At 42.3% G+C, this 23,100-nt stretch overlaps 1 protein-coding gene across 1 annotated transcript in view; it reads left to right on the top strand.

Annotated features, from left to right (window-relative positions):
- Positions 1-21,464: 21,464 nt before the first annotated feature.
- The window catches only part of SYCP2 (synaptonemal complex protein 2), a 3,993,018-nt gene continuing 3,991,382 nt past the window's right edge, over positions 21,465-23,100 (top strand). The window contains exon 1 of the mRNA XM_086932653.1: positions 21,465-21,579. The gene's annotated coding sequence lies outside the window, so the exon portion shown is untranslated. The remainder of the gene's footprint in view (positions 21,580-23,100) is intronic.

Raw genomic sequence — 23,100 nt, 5'->3', positions numbered from 1 at the left:
AGGTTGAAAAACACAAACTCCTTTTTTTCCACACCTATATCACTCACAATTACAAACAACTGGCGCCCCGGGTGTTGGAACTAGGGGTGCAGCAGGTGGTACAGCACCCCCAGACCTGGAAGAAGTTAAGAAAGGTGATGGAAAACAGTGAAACCTTTCAATCTGTGAAATTTTCAATTTGAGCTGAGTGCTCAAAAGCAGTGAAAGTTAAACGGAAATTAAGGAGAGTGTTGTATTTCATATGCTATTATGTATGTATCTCTTTAAGTAGGATCTGCCTGTTGTTGCCTTACAAACCCTGTACTGCAATCTGTTACTAAGTGTAAAGGTTCTAGATTCCAGACTGGATTACTACTGGACCTGTCCTGCTGAGCAGATGCTGTACTGTGTTCCTCTGTACAATAAACCTACTTTCACCTTCAACTGGACTGGATTACTACAAAATTGGCGACGAGTCTGGGGAATAGAACATTACCGGAACCACTTCTGGGAATATCAACAAGAATAGAGTCTCTTTTGTTACTGACTCTGTGCAAGAAGTTGATGTTCCTGGGGAAGATAATGGAAATGATTGTGAAAGAGGCATAGTTGTTTCCATTGTCGATCCCAATGAACAAGAGTTGATTCACCTTAAACAACCTGAGTGCATAGTACATGTTTTAGGTGTGGATCTTAAATTAATGGCCGACTCAGGGTCACCTTGGACAATCATCACTAAACAATATTTCACTGAGATGTTTGAGGGCATTGTTAATCTTACAGACCTTAAAGTTCCTGACATAATTGCCAGGACTTTTCTTGAAACTGGTATCCCTATGGAAGGATATTTGGGAGCAGACATGCTTTTTAGAGGTCGAATGAGGTTTGTTAAGATATACATTGCTACAAAGGGAGTGAATGTGCTTGGATGGAGAGATCAATGGAGTTTTGGTATTACTCTCAATCCCAGGAAATTAGATCCCATTGTCATGATTGATGATTGTGTAGAAGAAACTCATTCTGTTAAAGCTATAACTGGTACTGAGGCATGGATAAATGAGATCATTAATTTGTTTCCCAAGGTTTTTTCAAAAGAATTGGGAAAATTGCATAACTTTCAACACTTGATCAGACTCAAGAAAGGAACCATTCCTGTTACACAAAAGTTAAGAAATGTTCCCATAAATGTCAGAGATGATCTTAAAATACTTTTGAAAAACTTAATTGATGATGATATTATTGAAGAAGTTGAGTCTTCCGAATGGGTTTCGCCCATCGTTTTAGCCCGAAAATCTGATCAAAGCCTGAGGCTATGTGTGGATTTGAGAGCTCTCAATTCGAACATCATAGTGGACTGCCATCCCCTTCCTAATATAAATGAGGTTGTATGTATGTTAGAGGGAGCGAAGGTTTTTTCCACATTTGATTTGCGATCAGCATATCACCAAATTGTGTTAGCAGATGAATCCAAGCAAATGACAGCTTTTCTCACCCCTGAAGGTTTATTTCAATATAAGAGAATGCCCTTTGGTTTGGCTTCTGCGGCATCAGTTTTCCAACGTACTATGCATCATATTTTTAAAGATCTCTACAAATTTGTGAGGTGCTTTCAAGATGACATTCTTGTGTTCTCCCCTGATAATGCCTCTCACAAAGATCATGTCATGGAGGTTTGTAAAAGATTGGGAATGCATGGTCTCACTCTAAAAGACAACAAGTGCAAAATGTTTTGTGAATCTGTGGAATATCTTGGACACACCCTTACAGGTAATGGTGTTGTTCCCAAGAAATGTTTGGTTGATGCTATACTTAAAGCACCATGTCCTGACAACAAGGAAAAGTTGCTCTCTTTCAATGGCTTGTGTGAATACTATAGCAAGTTCATTAAAGGGTTTGCAACTAAAATGGAACCATTGAGGGAATTGACAAGACAAAAGGTAGAATTTTACTGGGGTGAGAAGCAGGAGTCTGCCTTTCAAATCATTAAGCATGACATTGCCAATGCTCCCACATTGAAACCGTTCTGTGTTAATAAACTGTGTGTGGTTACTGTTGATGCCAGTGAGTATGGGCTAGGAGGGGTTCTATCACAAAAGTATGGTAATGATGAGTGGTGTGTGGCGTTTGCTTCCCGTACTTTGACTGAAACAGAAAGGAAGTATTCGGTCATTGAGAAAGAGCTTTTAGGATGTGTCTGGGGAATAGAACATTACCGGAATTTTTTATGGGGTAGTCGTTTTCTGTTGAAAACGGATCATAAACCACTAGTCTCTATACTTTCCCCTGGTGGTGGTCGGAACGCCACAGCACGGATTGCTAGACTCATGTCTCGCTTACAAGAGTACAATTTTGATGTAGAGTATTTTCCTGGAAGGAGCAATGTTACAGCCGACTGTCTTTCGAGACTTCCCTGTGACTCTAAATGTACTGCAAATGACAAAGGAGAAGAGGATGTTGAGTTTGTTGCTTCTTTAAGGGACTTTTTAGGAGATGAATTCTCTTCCATTTCAAAATCTGTTTGGGATGATGCTGTTACACGTGACAAGAATTGGACTACTCTTAAAGAGTATATCTTGAAGGGTTGGCCTAGTAGTAATATGGTTCCTCCAGAATTGAAGTCCTTTCATCAAGTTCTTAGCGAATTAGAAGTTGACAATGATTTGGTTTTTAAAAGTGGAAAATGTGTGCCTCCTGAGGATATGCAAGAGGAAATTATTAGGCTTGCTCATGAATGTCATTTAGGCATGTCTTCCATGAAGAGATTAGTGAGAACTAGTTTTTGGTGGCCAGGAATGGATAAAATGATTGACAGAGTAGTTCGTGAATGCTCTATATGTGTCAGCAGTGACAAGATGTTGAAGACCTACCCTGCCCCACTCATACCTATTTCCTGGCCAGAGAATCCTTGGAGGAAGTTAGCGCTTGATATTTCCGGTCCTTTCAATTCTCTACCTCAAGATGCCCGTTTTGCTTTGGTGTTGATAGACTACCATTCTAAGTGGCCTGAAGTTAGGTTCGTGTCTTCAGCTTCCTCGCAGGTCATTGTTGAGTTTCTCAGAGAAGTATTTGCAAGAGAAGGTAGCCCTGAGGTTCTGATTACTGATAACGGGGTACAATTGATTTCTACTGAAGTAGAGGACTATCTCAAGTCTTGTGGGATTAAACACATCACTACACCTCTTTACGAACCACAAGGTAATGGACAGGTAGAAAGGTTTAACCGCGTCTTGAAAGATTCTGTTGAATGGGCGAGAAAAACTCCCAGTGTGTGGAAAAAAGTTATCAGAGAAAGGTTATGGTTGTATAGAATAACCCCTCACTCGGTTACTGAGCTTAGTCCCTTTCGTTTATTGAGGGGGAGGGAACCCGTGTCAAAATTGTGTCCGTGGTGGATGAAAGAGAAGTTTAGCTCTCCTGCCATTTCTTCTTCTGTTGACGTACGTAGCACTTCTCTGAGAGTCAAACATCATCAGCAAAAGATGAAGGAATATCATGACTCTAAGTACAATGTGAGAGTTCCTGATTTTGTAGTGGGAGATTTTGTCAGGATACGTAAACCTGGGTTTTTGATTAAGGGTGCTTCTAAATTTGGGCCTATTCGAAAAGTTGTAAAAGTCAACACCAACAGCATTATAACTAATGATGGCAAAGTCTGGAATGTGAGACGAGTTGTTAAGTGTCCTAATCTTCACACTCCTAGCTTTGACAATGTTACTCCACCTGTAAAAAATGATTCTGTAAAAAATGATTCTGTTTCTTCTAGGGTTAAGACCAATAATAGAAGCGTTAATGTACCACTTAGGTTTAGAGATTGATTCAGTTCTCTGTGCTTCCACATTTTGTTTTCTTTACAGAAATGTTTGCTTTTTGCATCATACCTCCAATTTTCCTCATGTTTCTTTTGTTCTCTTTCTTCTGTTTCATTTTTCTCTTCTGTTTCTCTTTCTTCTGGCTTCCTTCCTTCTTTCCTTCTTTCCTCCTTTTCTTTCTTTTCTTTTTAGGGATAAGATGTGTTGTATTTCATATGCTATTATGTATGTATCTCTTTAAGTAGGATCTGCCTGTTGTTGCCTTACAAACCCTGTACTGCAATCTGTTACTAAGTGTAAAGGTTCTAGATTCCAGACTGGATTACTACTGGACCTGTCCTGCTGAGCAGATGCTGTACTGTGTTCCTCTGTACAATAAACCTACTTTCACCTTCAACTGGACTGGATTACTACAGAGAGACTAAGGAGAGCCCAGAGAACAAAGGCAGGCCACTCTTGTGAGTGGAAGATATCAGATTACAAGAATGAGGCACATGAAAGGCACTAATGTAACCAATATCTCCTTTATAAAGTTTGCCAACATAGCAGACAAGAATCATTTGCGTCTTTTAATTGGGTAAATGTGAAGACAGACAAGTGTTAAAGTAGAGCGCGAAAACAACCAATCCACAAATTATTTTACCCTTGTGTGCATGCATGGCTAAACCCACTCTGATTTATTAATGGGCTCTTCTAAGTAACTCATGTCTTTATTATTTTTTTTTATTGTAAAATAAATTGACACAATGTATTCACATGATTCATAATAGTGCACCATAATGCAAACTGAACCACATTTTCACTAAAAAATGTCTCAGACTATCATTCACCCGCTTCCATCCCTTCAGCTCCCCACTTAAAACTTTTTGTCATGCTTATTTTGATACACTTGCTTGTTCAGTAGCATCATGATACTCTTAGAACACCTACAGTTTTAGCTTGCTGTAGCCCCTGGCCAGCATCCAGAATCAGAAATGTGCTCTAGCATCACTGATGGCTTTTCAGAGCTCATGTGACATTGTTCACCAGATGACCCCTTTCAAGCTCCCTGGGAAGCAGTTCATGCCATAGAGCACTTCTGTGGCCGAGTCTAAACCTTTCATATTCTAGATGACAGAATATTTTTGTTCTCCAAATCCTCGGGCAATTAAAAGTGTCTCAGACCAAGATAGACATCCCTCCATCACCATAACGACCTTTAAAATCTACATACTTACTGTGTCAAAATAGGATTTTCTGTGGTGTATTGAGCCAAAGAAGAAAATGGACTTGGATGTCCAGAAAGCGGGGAAGTAAAACCTGATACTGTGTTAGTAGCAACTGTGCAAATAGGAAATAACTCTTTGTTATGTTATGGTAGGTATTTTTATTTAGCCACCCTACACTGTTTACATGGTCTGTTAATACCCTTAATTTTTATGGTAGTTTGCTCTCCAACAGAAGGTTCATTTATTGGGGAAATCAGACTTGTGTATTCCTGATTTGTTGTCAGTGTGTTTGTGGTGGTTTTGCTCAATTTGCACTGTGGTGGTGTGTCTCTATCCCTATGCCTCGAGTTTATTGTTTGTCCATTTATGGATGTAAACAAGCAGATGCCTCTGGTTGAGGGCTGTGTGGTTTGCATTATATTTTATATTCTACTACAGCTCTGTTTGGCCCAGCAGTGTGATGTTTTTCTGGAAGAGGTTTGCCATAATAGATAGATGGTTTATACTAGATGTTGAACACCCTCATTTTCTGTGTAAGACTTGTGTCTTCATGTAACTTGTGTAAAGAAGCAGGTTGGCATGGTTTAGACTGATGTGGTATTGCAGTGGGTGGTATAGGGGGGTGTGTGGAGTCATGTGTGGTCTTGGCTATTGTACTTCTTTTGGTTGTATAGAAATAGATTGCAATTTAGTGTGGTAAGATGAGGTATGGTGTTATGTGGCATTTGGTGATGTGGTACACATACCTTTAAGGTGATAGGTAATGATATGGCGTGCCAAAGTCTGAGAAAGTGTGGCATTGTGTGGTATTGTGTGTGTGTGTTGAGAGTGGTATGGTACTGAGAGATGTGGTCTTGAAAATTGAGGATGTGACATGATGGCATATGTTGGTGTATGAGCTGTAGTGAGGTAGACTGAAGTGGAGTGGTGCAATATGAGATTGTCTTGTTTGGTATGTTGGTGTGTTCGCTGGTGCGGTGTGGTGATATGTACTAAGTGAACTTTATTTATTTCTAGTTCTGCTGTGTTTTGATGTGTAATGTAATTGCTCTTATATGGATAGTTGTGGTATTGAAGGGCACGTTTACTGCATGGTGTGGTGTAGTCTGATGTGGAACAATAGGGAACTATAGGAGGGGTTGATAGGTGGGTGGAGTGCAATATGATAGCCTGTGATGTGGCTTGGTATAAAGTGTGGGATGTTGTAATCTGGTATAAGTATACTTGTATCCGGTTGAGCAAAGTGTAGGATGTTGCGTTTTGCTGTGGTATAGATTGGTGTGGTGTACATTAGTGTGGTGTTAGATTTTGTGGTGCTATGTGACATATGTGGTATGGTGAACAAGGAGGTGTGTTGTGGTACAGTAGGGTGTGTTGTATACAATAGAATGTATGGTCCTGTGTGGAGGTATGAAGACAACAAGGGTGCTGTGAGGGGGCGGCAAAGTGACAGGAAGAGTTTTGCAATAATAGATAGATGGTGTATACTAGATGTTCAACACCCTCATTTTCTGTGTCAGACTTGTGTCTTGATGTAACTTATGTAAAGAAGCAGGTAGGTATGGTTTAGACTGATGTGATGTTGCAGTGGGTGGAGTAGGGTGGTGTTGGGAGTCAAGTGTGGTTTGGGCTATTGTACTACATTGGGTTGTATAGTAATTACATAGCAATTTAGTGTGGTAAGGTGAGGTATGGTGTTATGCGGCATCTTGGTGACGTGGTACACAGACCTTTGAGGTGAGACTTAATGATATGGTGTGCCAAAGTCTGAGAAAGGGTGGTATGGTGTGGTAGTGTGTGTGTTGAGAGTGGTGTGGTACTGAGAGATGTGGTGTTGAAAATTGATGATGTGACATGATGGAATATGTTGGTGCATGATATAATGGGCTGTAGTGAGGTAGACTCAAGTGGAGTGGTGCAATATGAGATTGTCTTGTGTGGTATGTTGGTGTGTTCGGTGGTGAGGTGTGGTGATATGTACTAAGTGAACTTTGTTGTGGTATAGTTCTTCTGTGCTGGGCAATGTAATTGCTCTTATATGGATAGTTGTGGTATTGAATGGCATGTATACTGCATGGTGTGTTGTAGTCTGATGTGGAAGCATAGGGAAACTGTGAGAAGGGTTGCTGGATGGGTGTGGTGCAATATGATAGCATGTGATGTGGCTTAGTATAAAGTGTGGGATGTTGTCATTTGGTATAACTATACTTGTATCTGGTGGTGCAATGTGTAGGATGTTGCGTTTTGGTGTGGTGAAGATTGGTGTGGTGTGCATTAGTGTGGTGTTAGATTTAGTGTTGCTATGTGGCATATGTGGTATGTTGAACAGGGAGGGGTGTTGTGGTACAGTAGGGTGTGTTGTGTTGTACACCATAGACTGTATGGTCCTGTGTGGAGTTATGAAGGCAATAAGGGTGCTGTGAAGGGCAGCAAAGTGACAGGAAGAGTTTTGCCATAATAGATAGATAGTTTATACTAGATGTTGAACACCCTCCTTTTCTGTGTCAGACTTGTGTCTTGATGTAACTTATGTAAAGAAGCAGGTAGGTATGGTTTAGACTGAGGTGGTGTTGCAGTGGGTGGTATAGGGCGGTGTGGGGAGTCAAGTGTGTTCTTGGCTATTGTACTACATTGGATTGTATAGTAATTATATTGCAATTTAGTGTGGTAAGGTGAGGTATGGTGTTATGTGGCATTTGGTGATGTGGTACACAGACCTTTAAGGTGAGACGTATTGATATGGTGTGCCAAAGCCCGAGAAAGTGTGGCATGGTATGGTATTGTGTGTGTATTGAGAGTGGTGTGGTACTGAGAGAGGTGGTGTTGAAAATTGATGATTTGACATGATGGAATATGTTGGTACATGATATAATGGGCTGTAGTGAGGTAGACTCAAGTGGAGTGGTGCAATATGAGATTGTCTTGTGTGGTATATTGGTGTGTTCAGTGGTGCGGTGTGGTGATATGTACTAAGTGAACTTTGTTGTTGTATAGTCCTGCTGTGCTGTGATGTTGCATGTAATTGCTCCTGTATATGGATAGTTGTAGTATTTGGATGGCATGTATACTGCATGGTGTGATGTAGTCCGTGGTGGAACCATAGGGAACTAAGGGAGAGGTTGATGGGTGCGTGGGGGACAATATGATAGCATGTGATATGGCTTGGTATAAAGTGTGGGATGTTATAATCTGGTATAAGTATACTTGTATCCGGTGGTGCAATGTGTAGGATGTTGCGATTTGGTGTGGTGTAGATTGGCGTGTGTTAGGTTTTGCCCTACATACTGACCCTTATTAATAAACTCCAACACATTACCCTCACTTAGAAAGAAAACACAATACACAACACATGTCATCACTATGTATTTTATTTTCCTTTTCATGACTTGTATCCTTTTACATCAGTGCCTTTTAAAAAGGTTTATTTTATTATTTTCTTTTAGTAATTGTCACTTACATTGTGCATTTCAACTTTGGCTGTGCATTATGTTGCACCAGAAACTTTACTGTTTAGGCCTGTGACAGCACCTTAGTATGATAAAGAACCAGGCACTGTCATGATACACAGCCCACACAGTTGCATTACATACAGGCCCGTGTTTATTATCCCTCAAACATTAAGTTCCTTTAGAAAGAAAGAAATAACAACTGCACAGAGGGTGTTTTTATTTATTTCCCCTATTTTGGTCTCCATAACAGACATCATTTTACATCAGAGACATTTAAAATATGTATTTATTTTTTCCTTTTCACAATAGGAATCATTTTACACCAGGCCCTTTAAACTTAGGTTGTGCAAGATATTGCACAGGCACCCTAGCAGTCTGGGGCTGATGTAGCACAGTCCAGCATGTTACAGAACACTGCCTGGACATGTTGCCAATCCCCTGCTGCTGCTTTACAAGATGACCATGTTTATCACCCCAAATACATTACCACATATGTAAAAGAAATCACAATTGCATAACCCTTGTTTTTATTTTCATAAATGCTGTCATTTTCGCCCATAGACTTTTTAAAATTAGGCGGCAAAATTACCACCATCGCAATCCAATGGCCTAACTTCCCTCCTCTTTTAGGGCCAATGGCTTTCCTTCCCGCTGCTTACTATGGCACGCCCCCACGACTCAGGCCACCACTCAGGAACTCCATCGGCAACAGGCACGCCTCCTGGGGGGCTGGCCTATCTCCCAAAAAAGACCCTGAAACACTCTAGGGCTCCCATTCCACAGATGGACCTCGACGCTGCTCAAGCAACATCAGGCTGCAGCCTCTACTAGCCAGTGGACATGCCCAGACATGTCCCTGCTTGCCCAGGCATGTCCCTGCTGACCCAACAAACATGGCGCACAGAGGTAAGTCTCTGCTCATCCATCCCACAACCCTAAAACACCCCTGTAGGTCCTACTGGCGGCCTTGCCGCTAGCCCTAGGCACCCCATACCATCACTCTACACCCCTTGACACACATCCATTAATTCCTGTGTGAAGGGCACTCACACCCTACACCTGCCCCGCTTTCACCACTGCCCCTCTGGGGGGGCGCCCTCAGACCCTGGACTTCCGGCCCTGGACTTACGGCCCTAGACTTCCGGCCAGGGACTTCCGTCCGGGGACTTCCGGACCCCGACTTCCGGGGAGGGAGTTCCGGGATGGACTTCCGAGGCGGGACTTCCGGCTCCTACGTCACTTCCAGGGGGCGTTCCCACCTGTCAAAAAATGAATGGTGATGAAAGCTATCATTCTATTACTACTCATGTTAATACACATGCATGATTGATACACTGATCTCTAATACTATCTATTTTACATAAGGTTCACACTTCTCTTGAGTGTTTTATACATGGGGGCCATATTTAAACATGTTTCTTGTAATTCTCCCCAAGTGGGTTTCATACTTCTCTTGATAACTTTTACTTGAGGGCCATATTTAAACAAGTGTATAGCAATTCTGCCCAAGTGGGCTTGGCCTCACATTTATATGATACCCAATACTCATATACCCTAGTCCACAGTAGTACTGTAGTTACCACCTGAGTTGTGTTATTAGTACTTAACTAACATTTGCCCTTGTTTTCACCGATTATTCAAAATATAATTATCAACATGATTGCAAATTTTAGATTTAAAATTGTAACTTTTATCCAACCAGCACTGTTGCTGCGACTCTCCCATAGAAATAGTCTCTATACTTTAGCCACTACAAGAAGTTCTGCTACTGAAGCACCTTGTCCTCCTAAAAAATAAAAAATAAAATACAAACAAATTAATTAAAAGCTTTTTATCAAGGACTCAAGTTTAATATTGTTTACATAGTCTCCGAACTAGCAGCATTAGGTCCTAGATAATATCAATGAATGCGCTTTTAGGCTCCTCATAAATATTCAAACCTCGTGGTTCGTTGCAGTCCAATTCCCAGGTGTAACGTTATTTAAGTCTGCTCAGCTCTTTCTCTTTGTCCCCCTCTCTAGCTTTCTTAGACACACTGTCAATTACACTGCATTTTAAACCTTTGTGGTCACTTCCATGTATTTTGTGAAAGTGGCGTGCCACTGGATAACTGCTGTCATTATTTTTAATAGCTCTTGATGTTGTGGATCTTGCCTACGGACTAGTAAAGAACTCCCTACCTACCATTTGGGGCAGGGGCATGAGAGGGCATAGACTGCAAATTCTGTTTTGCAGGTCACATTTTTATTACTTTCTATAGTCTTTCCAAATGGGGTTTTCTGTTCACTCAGATAACTGCCATTCTCACATGCTTTGCATTTGGTACACTTGTAAAAGCCTGGTTTGGGCCTGAGCCAAGTGTGGGATAAAGATACTACTTAATTTTTGACAAATTGGTGTCTCATGGATCTAGCTTTTCTTTCACTTGTGGTTCGTCTGAAATACGTTTTCCTATGATAGGATCTTTCTTGATTAGATGGCAATTCTTTAATAATGCTTTCCTAAGCATTGCATGTGTGTCATTATATGTAGTGATGAACCCCACTCCCTCTTTCTCACTACTTTTTTATCGGTTTGGTTTTATCTTCTGGTTTTTTTTTAATACTGGTACCATGTATCCTCTCTGTCTTAGCATTGCCACCATTCTGGATTGTGTTTTCTCAAAGTGTTCCTCTGTACTACAATTGCACCTAGCTCTAAGTAATTCCCCATATAAAATACTATTCTTCAACTTGAGTGGGTGAAAACTACTTGCATGTAAAATGCTGTTGCCTGCAGTGGGTTTCCTAAACATTGTAGTAGTTACCTTCATTACAGTTTTACTTATTTCACAGGTAAAGTTAAGATCTAAAGAATTTTGGTTAATGTTTTCTACAAAAGCCCTGGCTGCTTTCTCCTCTCCCTTGCATAGTGCAAAGACGTCGTCTATATAACGTACCCAAAGGATTATCTGATCTGTCCATTTTTTCAGTTTTGGCCCATTGAGTATCTGCTCCTCCCACCAGCCCATATGCAGATTTGCGAAGCAGGTACTCATAGAAGTGCCTCATTCTTTCTCCATTAAACAGAAAAATATTGTGACTCAAACACCATTCCATCATTTGTAAAATAATTTCATTGTGAATTTCATGGCCTTTGCTCTTAAAAAGTGTTGTGTGGCTTTTAGCCAAAAGATCTTTGCTTGGCTGATATGAGATGCGGTATGCATTAGTTGCTTGGCATCAATAGTCATTCGAATAGCTGTGTCTTTCATATACTTAGCAGATTTAGTAAAAGCAGTATGTGCATACTGTCTAATGGCTTTTAATCTAGGTAACTTAATGGTGAAAATAATTTCGAATTCAAACACCGTGTATTTGAATGCCTAGTTTAGCTGTGGTAAATTTAGTAGGCAGGTACAATACAGGGTTGTTTATATAAATTATGCTACTCACATTATGGACACACATTAGTTGCTCTCCTGTGGTTTGGATGAATGCGTTAATGAGTAACGGGTGTTTGTTACCGTAACAAATGGTTTCTGTCGCTACTTAATAGAGGCCCATGCCTTTAATGGGATAGGGTACCACTCATATTATCCTGGTATGCTATGCAAACATGGATCTAGTGCTCTCCCTATGTGAGTACACACCCACCCATTTGACCAATCTGCGCATTTTGTAGGGTCTCCTGTGTGATTAGCCTGATCAATCCATGCCTTGTCCATGTGGGCACCCACCATTCCTGTACTATTGCTATCGTAAGCAGCACAAAGGAGCACCATACTTCTGGAGGATGGGTACTCCTTCCTACTTTAAAGTGGGTGTAACAATTTCTCCTTCACACTGCAATTGTATTGGCTTGACATAATACACAGAAGGTACACACCCTCTCTTGTTAAGTTAATTATAGAGGCTTAGAACTAGGGGGAAGAAACACAAGAACAGCATACTAAAAGGTCCTACTTGCCTATACACCAGCGGAGTCTATTCTACTCTCTCCTTCTGGTGTAGTGGTCCCAGATTGGACACAATTATAGTAAACACACGTTCCTTGCAGCAGATTGCCGTGGATTCCTTTTTGATGATAAGGAGCCGTTTCTAAATTAATTCAGGTCAGTGCGCAGCAAAGCGCCACCGGCGTTCAGGCAGCTTGGGGAGAACTTGTCGGAAACAGAGTGGATGTATATATCTGGGAGCCTTCATGAACTTGGTCACTTCACCACATCTTGCTTCACGAGTCCGCCTGTGATGTCCAGCAATGGCCTCCCACAAACATTCCACTCACCGTCCTGTGGTGCCTGAATCATGGGGCATCCTGGGAGTAGCAGTCCGGAACATGTAAAATGGACTACAACGGGTGAGGAGTATTCAAACAGGGGGAGGAGCGGACTCATGTTAACACTACTTAAGAGGAAGCAGGAAAGACTTGTGCATATGGGACATTCTGATGTTGGGCGCTGAAGAAGGCTCACGCTGAAATGCATTTGCCACCATCAGTGAATACAGGTTAATAAAGGCTTCCCACCTTGCATCCCCTCTGGGCTTCGGCTTCATCATTTTTGAGGAAGGTTTTCGGTATATATATATATATATATATGTGTGTATGTAATCAGTCAGTCAGTCAGTCAGTCAAAAGATCATTGTTCGGCTGATTTCAAGGCATAAAAGCACAGAATAAAACAGTACTATCATAAAACTTCATAAAAGTCTAATAAAACATCATTAAAACGGCTCAATTCCAATTCATAGGGTCACAAAAGTTCATATAGCTGAAGCTGTCATCACACAACCCCATATAGATTTCGAAACCTAATTGCACATCAAATAAAGTTTAACACTGCTACACAGAGATACAACTCCCAGTGTTTTTGCAAATAAAGCAACGCTTCTCTATTAGTTCTAATCTTAGATGAACAACGGATTGGTCTCAGGGAGTCTCCGGGGATGAGAATATCAATGACTAACGTGCATAGTGCTTTGCTTTGATGAATCATCACAAGGGCAGTATGTCGAGGGTGTGCGCCAATCAACATCTTTGAAAAAGGCCACTAGTAAATTTAAAAGATTAAAATTAAACCTGGTAAACAAAACCTGCTTTTTGCATCAAACATTTTTTATCAAATGAAATTCACAACCCAGCGATGTTTTAATAGAGTTATAGTTGGCACTAATACTTAGTTTGGCAAAGTTTGACTGGTGGATTCTTTACTGTTTTCCCTGAGTGCCTCTTTCACCAAGGACATCATAGTTGGTTTTATATCTCCCGGGTTGGAATATAGGTTTGCAAGACCCAGGTCGATAAACCCCCATTTAACATAATTAATCTAGAGGATCACTGGGCTATACAGACTTCCTGGGAGCGATCTTCCAGAAAGGAGTTGATCCAGCTGAGGGCTGAGCCCTGGATGCCTGCCTCCCTGACACGATCCGCCAAAATACCATGGTCGACCGTGTCAAAGGCGGCAGAGAGATCTAACAGCACCAGGGCCTGAGGAGTACCTCTGTTGGCCTTCTCTCGTAGGGAGTCCAATACAGTCAGTCTTACTGCCTCTGTAGAGTGGGCAGGACGGAATCCAGCTTGGTGTGGGTTGAGGAAATTAATTTGTTCCATAAAATTGGACAGACATTTCGTCACATGGGCCACATGCACCTGAGTGACTTCAGGGAACGATTTCCGTGGCGATAGGATTGTGTTATTGTTCAAGTTTGTACCGGTGGCAGGATTAAGTTTGTATGAGGCGGAGTGAAGCTGTCTTAGTTCTTGAGAGGGGTACGTGAGGGGTTGGGCATAGTGACTGGGCCCTGGGTCCGGATGGGTGCGGACGGGCGCAGACGGGTTTGTCTTTGGTGTGCCTGCTGCGCTCCCGCTATGCAGCCTGCATTTATGCCCGGTGACTGCCTAAGCTCCTCTCCTCGCCCTTTGTGATTAGTCACCCTGAGGGGAGAGACCAAGAAGCAGCTGGGGAGCTGGGGATGCCGAGAAGTTCGGTACGTGGGTATTTTAAAAATACATAGATCACATTCATACAGTTGTAAAAGGTTAAAAGATTAAAAGATCGTTGCAGTAATGAAATCACTGTTTTACCGGGTAGCGGCACCTTCCTAGAGTGCCTGCTCCCGGCAACATTGGCATATTTACTTATCCTATGTATATGTACATTATGTTGAAGCCATACTCTCACATCTTTATGAAGCAGTTGCATCTGACTCAAGAGGGACATGTAGTAAAATACTGTATTTTTTCAGCTTTGTACAATTATTAAGCAGCTGCTTCTGAGAGGGTCACCAAGTAGAGTTTGGAACAGCTGCAACCTTGTTAAAGACTTCAAGGTGTAGCGCTTCTGACTGCTAGATGCATGTATTAGTTGTGGTACTGTAACTATGTAGGGTTAGCACCTTTCCCAGAGAAAAATTCCAGCAATCTGTTGTTACGTTCCTGTTTCCCCTTGTCCCCCCCCTTCCGCTCTCTTCCCCGCGCGACCTATCCCTTGCGCGTGGCAGTGATGTGACCAGCTGGACCGTTTACAGCTGGAAGTTCTACTGTGACAGTTCACCTGTCAGTTGCAGCTGACAGTTTTTGAGTTCCTGATTACTAGCCTCTTGTAGCACTCCTGCCTTGGATGTGTTGTCATGAAATCTTAATAATTTGCTTACTCCAATAAGCTGTTCTGGAGTATTACTTAACATTTATGGCGACGAGGTACCAGGACAACACACTGAAGAACCCATGGAAGAAAAGAAAGTAAGATGAAATGAAATCTGAGAAATAATGAAGAGATGAGAGGAACTTTCCTAAGAAATATAAAAAAGAAATTATTCTCTGAACACACCCACGAGACAAGCGCTACTTAAGGCAAGTCGTAAGAATGTGGATGTGAAAGAAAAAGAAGACAATATAAATAAAGGAAGGCAGAGGAATGATGAAAAAACTGTTAAGAAAGATGCTAAACTAATTTGACGACAGGAGTGATGTAAAAGAGAGAAAAGAAATATACGTACTCACCGGCTTTGAATGAAAATCAGTAAATCAGTTGTGGAGCATGTCACAAAGCATCAAGGTTGTGAGCGGAGGAAAGTCGGATGAGTTTGAAGTTAGAGGTGAATGGGTGATGGTGTCACGGAGGGCACAGCGGCTACGAGGACAGACTGTGGTGGCGAGCAGTAGCTGAGAAGACGTGAGTAGATCTTTTGGGTGTGCGGGCCGATTGAAGTAAAAAAACGGCACCAAAGTGAAATTCTCCTCAGGAACGGTGAGGCACTGCATCGCAGCAGGAGTGACGTCAGACGCAGGCGGCACCATATTGAAGGTGGATGATTAATGGTCTAGTCTTTTTGCAACGCACAGGAAGCGTGCGTGCCGCCATTTTAGGAACAAATAAACAAAGACTTGAAACTACTGGTTAGCTAACCGGAGAAGAGAGTAAGCAATCCTATCACACTATTCACAGGAGGAACAAGCATACATTGCTCATCAGCAGGTACAATGAAAGCGTTTTAAACACACAGGTGTGGATTGTGAAACTATTATATGCAAGTATATACATTTAAGAAACAATGCTTTATTGAAAACATAATAACTTTGTAATAGAGACTCAGAAGTATCAGAGACTCTGAGGTATCTTTGGACTGTATAATACATTTCGGGGATCATTAAACTATGGCGTCAGGGAATATTTACAATTTATAACCTCCAGAAGCATTTTTAAAGGGAGCAGGAGTACCACGGGTTAAATGGGAAGAATGGAAGGAGTACTTTTATAACTACATTACTACATTTGATAAAGAGGACGAACCGCTTAAGCCAGAGGAAAAACAATATATTATTACACTGTTTGGGAGCTGGTGGATTAAAGGTGTACAACAATATCACAAAAAAAGTGAGAGAAGGAGGTGAAAGAAATGTTTTTAATGAAGCAATGGAGGACTTAGATGGGTATTATAAACAAGCCGTATGTGTTGCTGTACACAGATAGAAATTTTACAGAAGGAAACAAGGTAAGGAGTAAGGCATAGAAGACTATGAGTCAGCTTTAAAGAACTTAGCACTCACTTGCAAATTTTAAAACATGCACAATGATTTGATTAGGGATCAGATAGTAATGTGTTCTGCCAACCCTAATATACAGGATGCACTATGGGCCAAGTGGGAGAAAGCCCTCAACAAGTTATTGATATTGTAAAGAAGGCAGAATTGACTGGCCGTTGCTCTAAGGAGGTTATAAACGAGAATAAAAGTAAAAATGAGGGAGAAAGTGTAGTGGCTAAAATAAATGGAAACAAGAATAAAGTTGTGGATTACAAGAAGAAAGAGAAGGAAGAGCAAAAATTCAGAGGAAAACTGAAAAGGTATGAACAATTAAGATGTTACTGATGCGGTAGCGAACAACATCTGGCAAACGACTGGAAATGTACAGCTAGGAATAACAAATGCACACAGTGTGGTCTTATAGGGCATTTTCAAAATGCTTGTAATAGGAAAATAAAAGCAAATGTAAAATATGTTGAGGATGAGGAATAGGACGAGCAAAACTCATCAGATGACTCTGACTACAACTTGTGTGTACTGAATGTGACTGAAGATACAGATAATGAAGAAGAAGTGAAACGCAAAAGAAGAAACCCATGTGCATTGTGGAAATAGGAGGTGTGAATATAGAGATAGTGGCAGACTCTGGTTCACCATGCACAATAATCAACCGTGAGGTGTGGAGAGATAAATAAAAAAAAAAGTTTGGGATGCAAATGGAAAAACCAGATATCACACCTAAAACATTCACGGGCGAACCTATTGAACTCATGAGTTTCAGGGAACTAACTTTTACATTTAAGGAGAGAGAAACTAGCTGCAACATGTTATTTTGCTACCACAGGCCCCTCTGTGCTTGGATGGAAGGACCAAGGCAAACTAGGCATTACACTTAACCCGAACAGCTCAGAACCATGTGACATTGAAATAGAAAGGGCTGTAAGGAACTGCACACAATGTGAGAATTCAGACAAGACTCAGACAACTCTCAGACCCCTACTACAACCATTGAAATGCCCGAACATGCCATGGGAGAGAGTATGAATCGATATAATGGGACCCATAAAATGGCAGGAGGAACAGGTACACATAATGGTATTAATTGATCACTTCTCAAAGTGGCCTGAAATAAAGGTTTGCAGGAAGGTGGATGCAACTGATCTGGTCACATTCATGGATAGCATATTCACGAGAGAAGGTATACCAAAGACTATAGTTAGTGATAATGGGAGTCAGTTCACATCGGACATTTTTAAAAAAAAATTCATTGACAGGAATGGTATTAACCACAAAACCACTGCAGTTTACCACCCGGCTGGAAAAGGGGCCGTGGAAAGATTTAATAAGGTAATAAAAGGCACCATTCAATTAGCTAACAACAATGAAAATGTTAGAGGAAGGAAGTTAACAAAGTGATTTGGGGGTACAGAATAACACCGGGAGAGAAAACATTAGTAAGCCCTTTCGAAATCATGAGAGGAAGGACACCGATTCCCAAGGAAAATATTGGATGGATCAAGACAGCTAGAAAAAGTGAATGGTTGGCGGAAACGGTCAGGAAAAGAATCCAAGAGACACAAGCACTGTGCAAAGAGAAGTTTGACAGTAAACATAACTGCAAAGAAATCAACATCAAAGAAGAAGATGCAGTGAGAGTGAGAAAGAGTGGACACATTGTCAAGGGACAGAATAAGTTTACAGCACCATTAATTTTGATAAAAGTATTGTGTAATTCTGCACTCCTGAGCGAAGGTAAGGTGTGGCATGCCTCAGCTAGTTCAGTTTGTTCCAAATCGGATGTTATCCAAAAAACCACCACAGAACCTAAGCCCAGGGACGAAGGGAAGGATGTGGTCGAACAGGACATCTATGGATGGTTGCCCCAAGTAACATATGAATTGGACGGAGATGGTGATAGCATAATTACGTCAATAGGCAACATTAGCAGCAGTGATGTTCAGGAGCACAAACTTATTGAGTCTATTGGTGAATACAGAGACCCCAGTACTGGTGCCTCAGAAGTATCACCTGGCGCTAGTAGTTTTGCCACATCTGGGGAGGAGGAGGATCAAGATGCATTGGAACTCATGTGTGAGAAGAGAGACCTCATCACCAGAGAGACAAGTAGCTCATCAGGTTCGGAAGGTAGCCCTTCACCTGAACCAGGGCACATGGCAGATAGAGACGCTATCTTAGAAGAAGCCAGCACTGGTAGGGTTGGTCATAGCTTAGTTAAACCAAGCAAATACAAAGACTTTGTTTACGACTAGTTAATCTGTTTAGAATACTGTGCTTCACCCAGTTTTATGTTCCTTCTCAAGGGTCTTGAGGGAAGGAGATGTGTTTGTTCCAGTTTCCCCTTGTTCTTTTTTCCCCCCCTCCTTCTGCCCTCCTCTTCCCAGCGCGACCTATCCCTTGCGCGTGGCAGTGATGTCACCAGCTGTAAAGTTTACAGCTGGAAGTTCTACTGTGTCAGTTGCAGCTGACAGTTATTGAGTTCCTGATTACTAACTTCTCTGAGCACTCCTGCCTTGGTTGTGTTGTCATGAAAGCTTAAAAATAACTTACTCCAATAAGCTGTTCTGGAGTATTACTTAACATCTGTTTATTTTATTTAATTTGAAAGTTTTATATAGCGCGAACCAGACCCCTGCGGGTATCAGAGCGCTTTACAAGGTAAGTGTCTTAGTTGCATAGGTACAAAGTGAACAGGCGCGCAACACCCATTGGGCTCACCGGGCTTCAGCCCCCCGTCGCCTCCTCTGCCCGGGCTAAGATTACACGCACTGAAATGGTGCAAGAAGGCTGCGCATCCGATCCGAGAATGTGATTTTGTAAATGCTTTCTGAGAGGCCCAGCAGCCCGAGCCAGACAGCCATCCTCTGAACAGTTTCAGCGTGTGAACCCCCTGCCCTGGCCTCTTGTGTTTCCTTTAGAGTGGCGCAGAGGTGAAATCCTTGCCTGAAGGCAGGGATTTCACCTAAGCACTTGATGGGTTGTGAGCATGGGGTGTGAAGATGTGCACAGCAGGAGGAAGGCATGGCCAGTTAAGGTGATGCTTTTCCTTTGTAAAGGAATTTCTGCTGGCATCTTAGCCCAGGGTGTGCTGTCTGTGCACTTTTATAGATGTGTATTCCATACAAGTGCACAGACAGCAAACCCTATGACGCCAGCAGGAATTAATTTACAAAGGAAAAGCTTCACCTGCACTGGCCATCCCTTTCCCCCTGCTGTCTGTGCATTTGACCCACATTGACCTACACAGTGAGACCTTCGGGAGGGGCTGGATGCCAGGACACAGTGCTGCTGATCAGCCAGACTCCACAGTATAGTATCAGAAGAGCAGGCAGCAGTTTTTTGTGTAAGTTCCAGTAACTTAATGCATTTTTCAGCACAGCATTACCTACTGCCTGCATATCTAGGTTACTGTGAATGTTGTTCTTGACTTACATACATAGAAACGTCAAAGAGGACAGTTCCCTCCAAATATGCAAATGTAGTGTAAGTTTGTAGTGTTCATTTTTTTTGGGGGTGCTAGTGGGTAATTTTAGAGTTCAGGGTGGGTGTGGGTTTTAGGGTGCCAGTGAGTAATTTTATGGTTCAGGGAGGGTTACGGGTGGGTTAAGGATTGGGGTGCCAGGGGGTAATTTTAGGGTTCTGAGCGGGTATGGGTTTTGGGGTTCCAGGGGGCAATTTTAGGGTTCAGGGTAGGTATGGGTTTTGGGGTGCCAGGGGACATTTTAGGGTTCAGCGTGGGTATATGTTTTATTGTGCCAGGGGTAATTTTAGGGTTCAGGGCAGGTGTGGGTTTTGGGGTGTCAGGGGGCAATTTTAGGGCTCAGGTGGGTATGGGTTATGGGGTGCCAGGGGGGAATTTATGGTTCAGCACGGGTATGGGTTTTGGGGTGCCTGGGGTAATTTTAAGGTTCAGGGTGGGTTTGGATTTTGGGGGGCAAGGGGGAATTTATGGTTCAGCATGGGTATGGTTTCTGGGGTGCCAGGGGTAATTTAAGGTTCAGGGCGGGTATGGGTTTTGGGGCTCCAGGGGGGTGATTTTAGGGTTCAGGGTTTTATTGGGTTTTGGGGTGCCAGGGGGTAATTTTAGGGTGTGGGGTGGGTATGGGTTTTGGGGTGCCGGGGAGGGATAATTTTAGGGATAGGATGGGTATGGGTTTTGGGGTGCCAGGGTAATTATAGATTTTTAGGGCGGGTATGGGTTTTAGGGTGTGAGGGGGTTAATTTTAGGGTTCAGCTTGGGTATGTGTTTTGGTGTGCCAGGGGTAATTTTAAGATTCAGGGTGAGTATGGGTTTTGGGGGGCAATGCATCGAACTAACAAAAATGTGTGCTTTAATTGTTGTCCAGTTTCAAATGCAGAATTCACCACATTTTTTTCTCAGCTTGACCTGAGCATTAACCGATCCTGATTATCTGCCATTTTAGCTCCGCCCCATTGATTTACATTAGCCACGCCCCTTCATCTGCCATGTTAGCCCCCCCCCCCGAAATTAAGACCTAGTTGCGCCCCTGAAAGTGAACACGTACATTCTGCAAAGAACCATGTTTGATTATTTAGTACAACTTTAGAACTTTCCATTAAATCATCTGTAGAATTTTTGTTAAGCCTATCTGTATTTACTTTATCAGTTGGGGAGTCATTGGTGAAGCAGTAGAACACATTTTAAAGTGTTTTCTGCTTACATTTAGTCTTTAAAGTATGTACCGTACGGAAAAAGTTACCGGCTTTAAGGGATTTTCTTTCTCATTTTGGTACGGGCCGGGACATTAAAATACGGATCATGCACGTTAAAACGGCCAGGTGGCACCCTATGAAAGGACAGACTTTGCCAGCCCTTATCAAGGAGTTAGCCCAATTCAAGATGGTTACTAAACGACGCGAGATTGCCTTCCACCGTCCCTCGAAAGATGATTGGATATCACGTTCCCGCGTTCGTTGCTGTCTCGTGCGGCGCGACAGCGGCCGAGACATAACTCTCCTCAAAGAGGAGACTACGAAGAACTGCTGTAGCTGGTTAATTCTGTGTTTCGTGATGCTTTTTGTCGGTCGTGCGTATAGATGATGAAGAGACTGGCCTCACCTCCTGCACACTAGAATTTTGGAGCAAAAGTAGGTGTTAAGTGCGGAAAGAGTGGTTGGACGGGTGAAATTCCGACCTGTAATATTAGAGAACCGTGTGAGCATGCGAGCAGTCCTCGGTCTGAGAATATTTTTGGGTGCGTGTATATAGCAAGAGGCCTGTGAGATTTATGTTATTGTCAATGGACTCTACAAAGGACACGCTCCGTCTGCACTGGCATATATAGTGGAGTAGGCAAGATAACCGCAGCTGAACTTGTGCCAGAGTTTGGTGCTGTTCTCACCTGACCCAGCAATTCAGTATGTAATGTGCCAAACAGAGCAGCAGCCGTCAAGGTGGGGGAGGGATGGTAGGTTTTCCGATGTGAGGCTTCTGACCAGGGGCCACCCAAGTTTAAATAACTGAAAGGTCACCCAGATCAATTCTGGCTTGGGGGAGGATCCTGAAGGCAAAGGCAATTCGATGGAACAGCTTACCGACATCTGCAGACGTGAAAGAATTCGTTCAAACTAACAAAGTTAACGTGACATTTTACAAGATAGGAGACTTTTTTTAAATGCAATCTGTAGATTTGGGTGCAGTTGAACTAATAACTATTATTTAATACACATTAGAAACCTATGTATTGCATAACGTGAAGAGTGTTGAGTACTATCACAATTCATTGGCACTCGTTTAATTTCAGCAGAGCGACATTTTCAGTCAAAACCTGCAATGGCTCAAGGTTTGCTGGATATATTCTGACGTATGCAGCTGGTGCACAATGCAATAAGCCATTTAACACGGTTTGAACATAGGACTTGCAGACTGCACAAAAATATTTGTAATGCACACTTTGACCCACTGAGCTATATCACTGGAACACAAGCCCGTGCTTTCCGGGTTGTACAATGTTCTGTAGCACTCACAAAAACTGGAACACATTTTATGAGCATTCACAACTATAACCAGAAGTGACAGACAAAGCTCTCCAGCAAGTCTCCTCTCAAAACATTCTCTTACCCGTATTATATTTTAAATTTGCTTCCTTTTTAGGTCCGAGCAACAGGATTGTGCTCCTGAGATAGAATCAAAGGCAGAACACAAATACATTCTACTAGGCTTCTCTATATAATAGTCTAAATGAACCACATGGGCTGGAGTTCCTTGCTACTCCGCTCTCGATGACATTTCTTAAGTCCAAGAGGGCATCACTTACGTAGTGACTCGCATTTCAAGCATACTTTAGAGTTAGCTGCAATTTGAGGTGTGGATGGTTTGCTGTCAGGAATGTCTTAGAGGTGGAAAGAAATTTGTGTCTGGTCGTCTGTGTTCCATGGTAAAACCAGAGTAGCCTCACCTGCTGATCCATGTTGTAATCCTTCAACAGCATCCCTATTGCCATCTCCACCACTCCTATTTTATGTTTCCTAAGCGTTCGACTTTTCCTTTGAGCATTATGACACTGGGCCATCCTGAAAGGGCCAGTATGTGGACTGTTTTTTTGTTGTTCTGTCACTGTCCGCAGGACCCCCCCAAAAAAACTGCCCAGACATTAGCCATTTCAAGCT

This window comes from Lissotriton vulgaris, chromosome 7 (genome assembly GCF_964263255.1).
Source record: "Lissotriton vulgaris chromosome 7, aLisVul1.2, whole genome shotgun sequence".
Lineage (NCBI taxonomy): Eukaryota > Metazoa > Chordata > Amphibia > Caudata > Salamandridae > Lissotriton > Lissotriton vulgaris.
The sequence above is the reverse complement of the archived record's forward strand: the minus strand, read 5'-3'. Positions and strand labels throughout refer to the sequence as shown.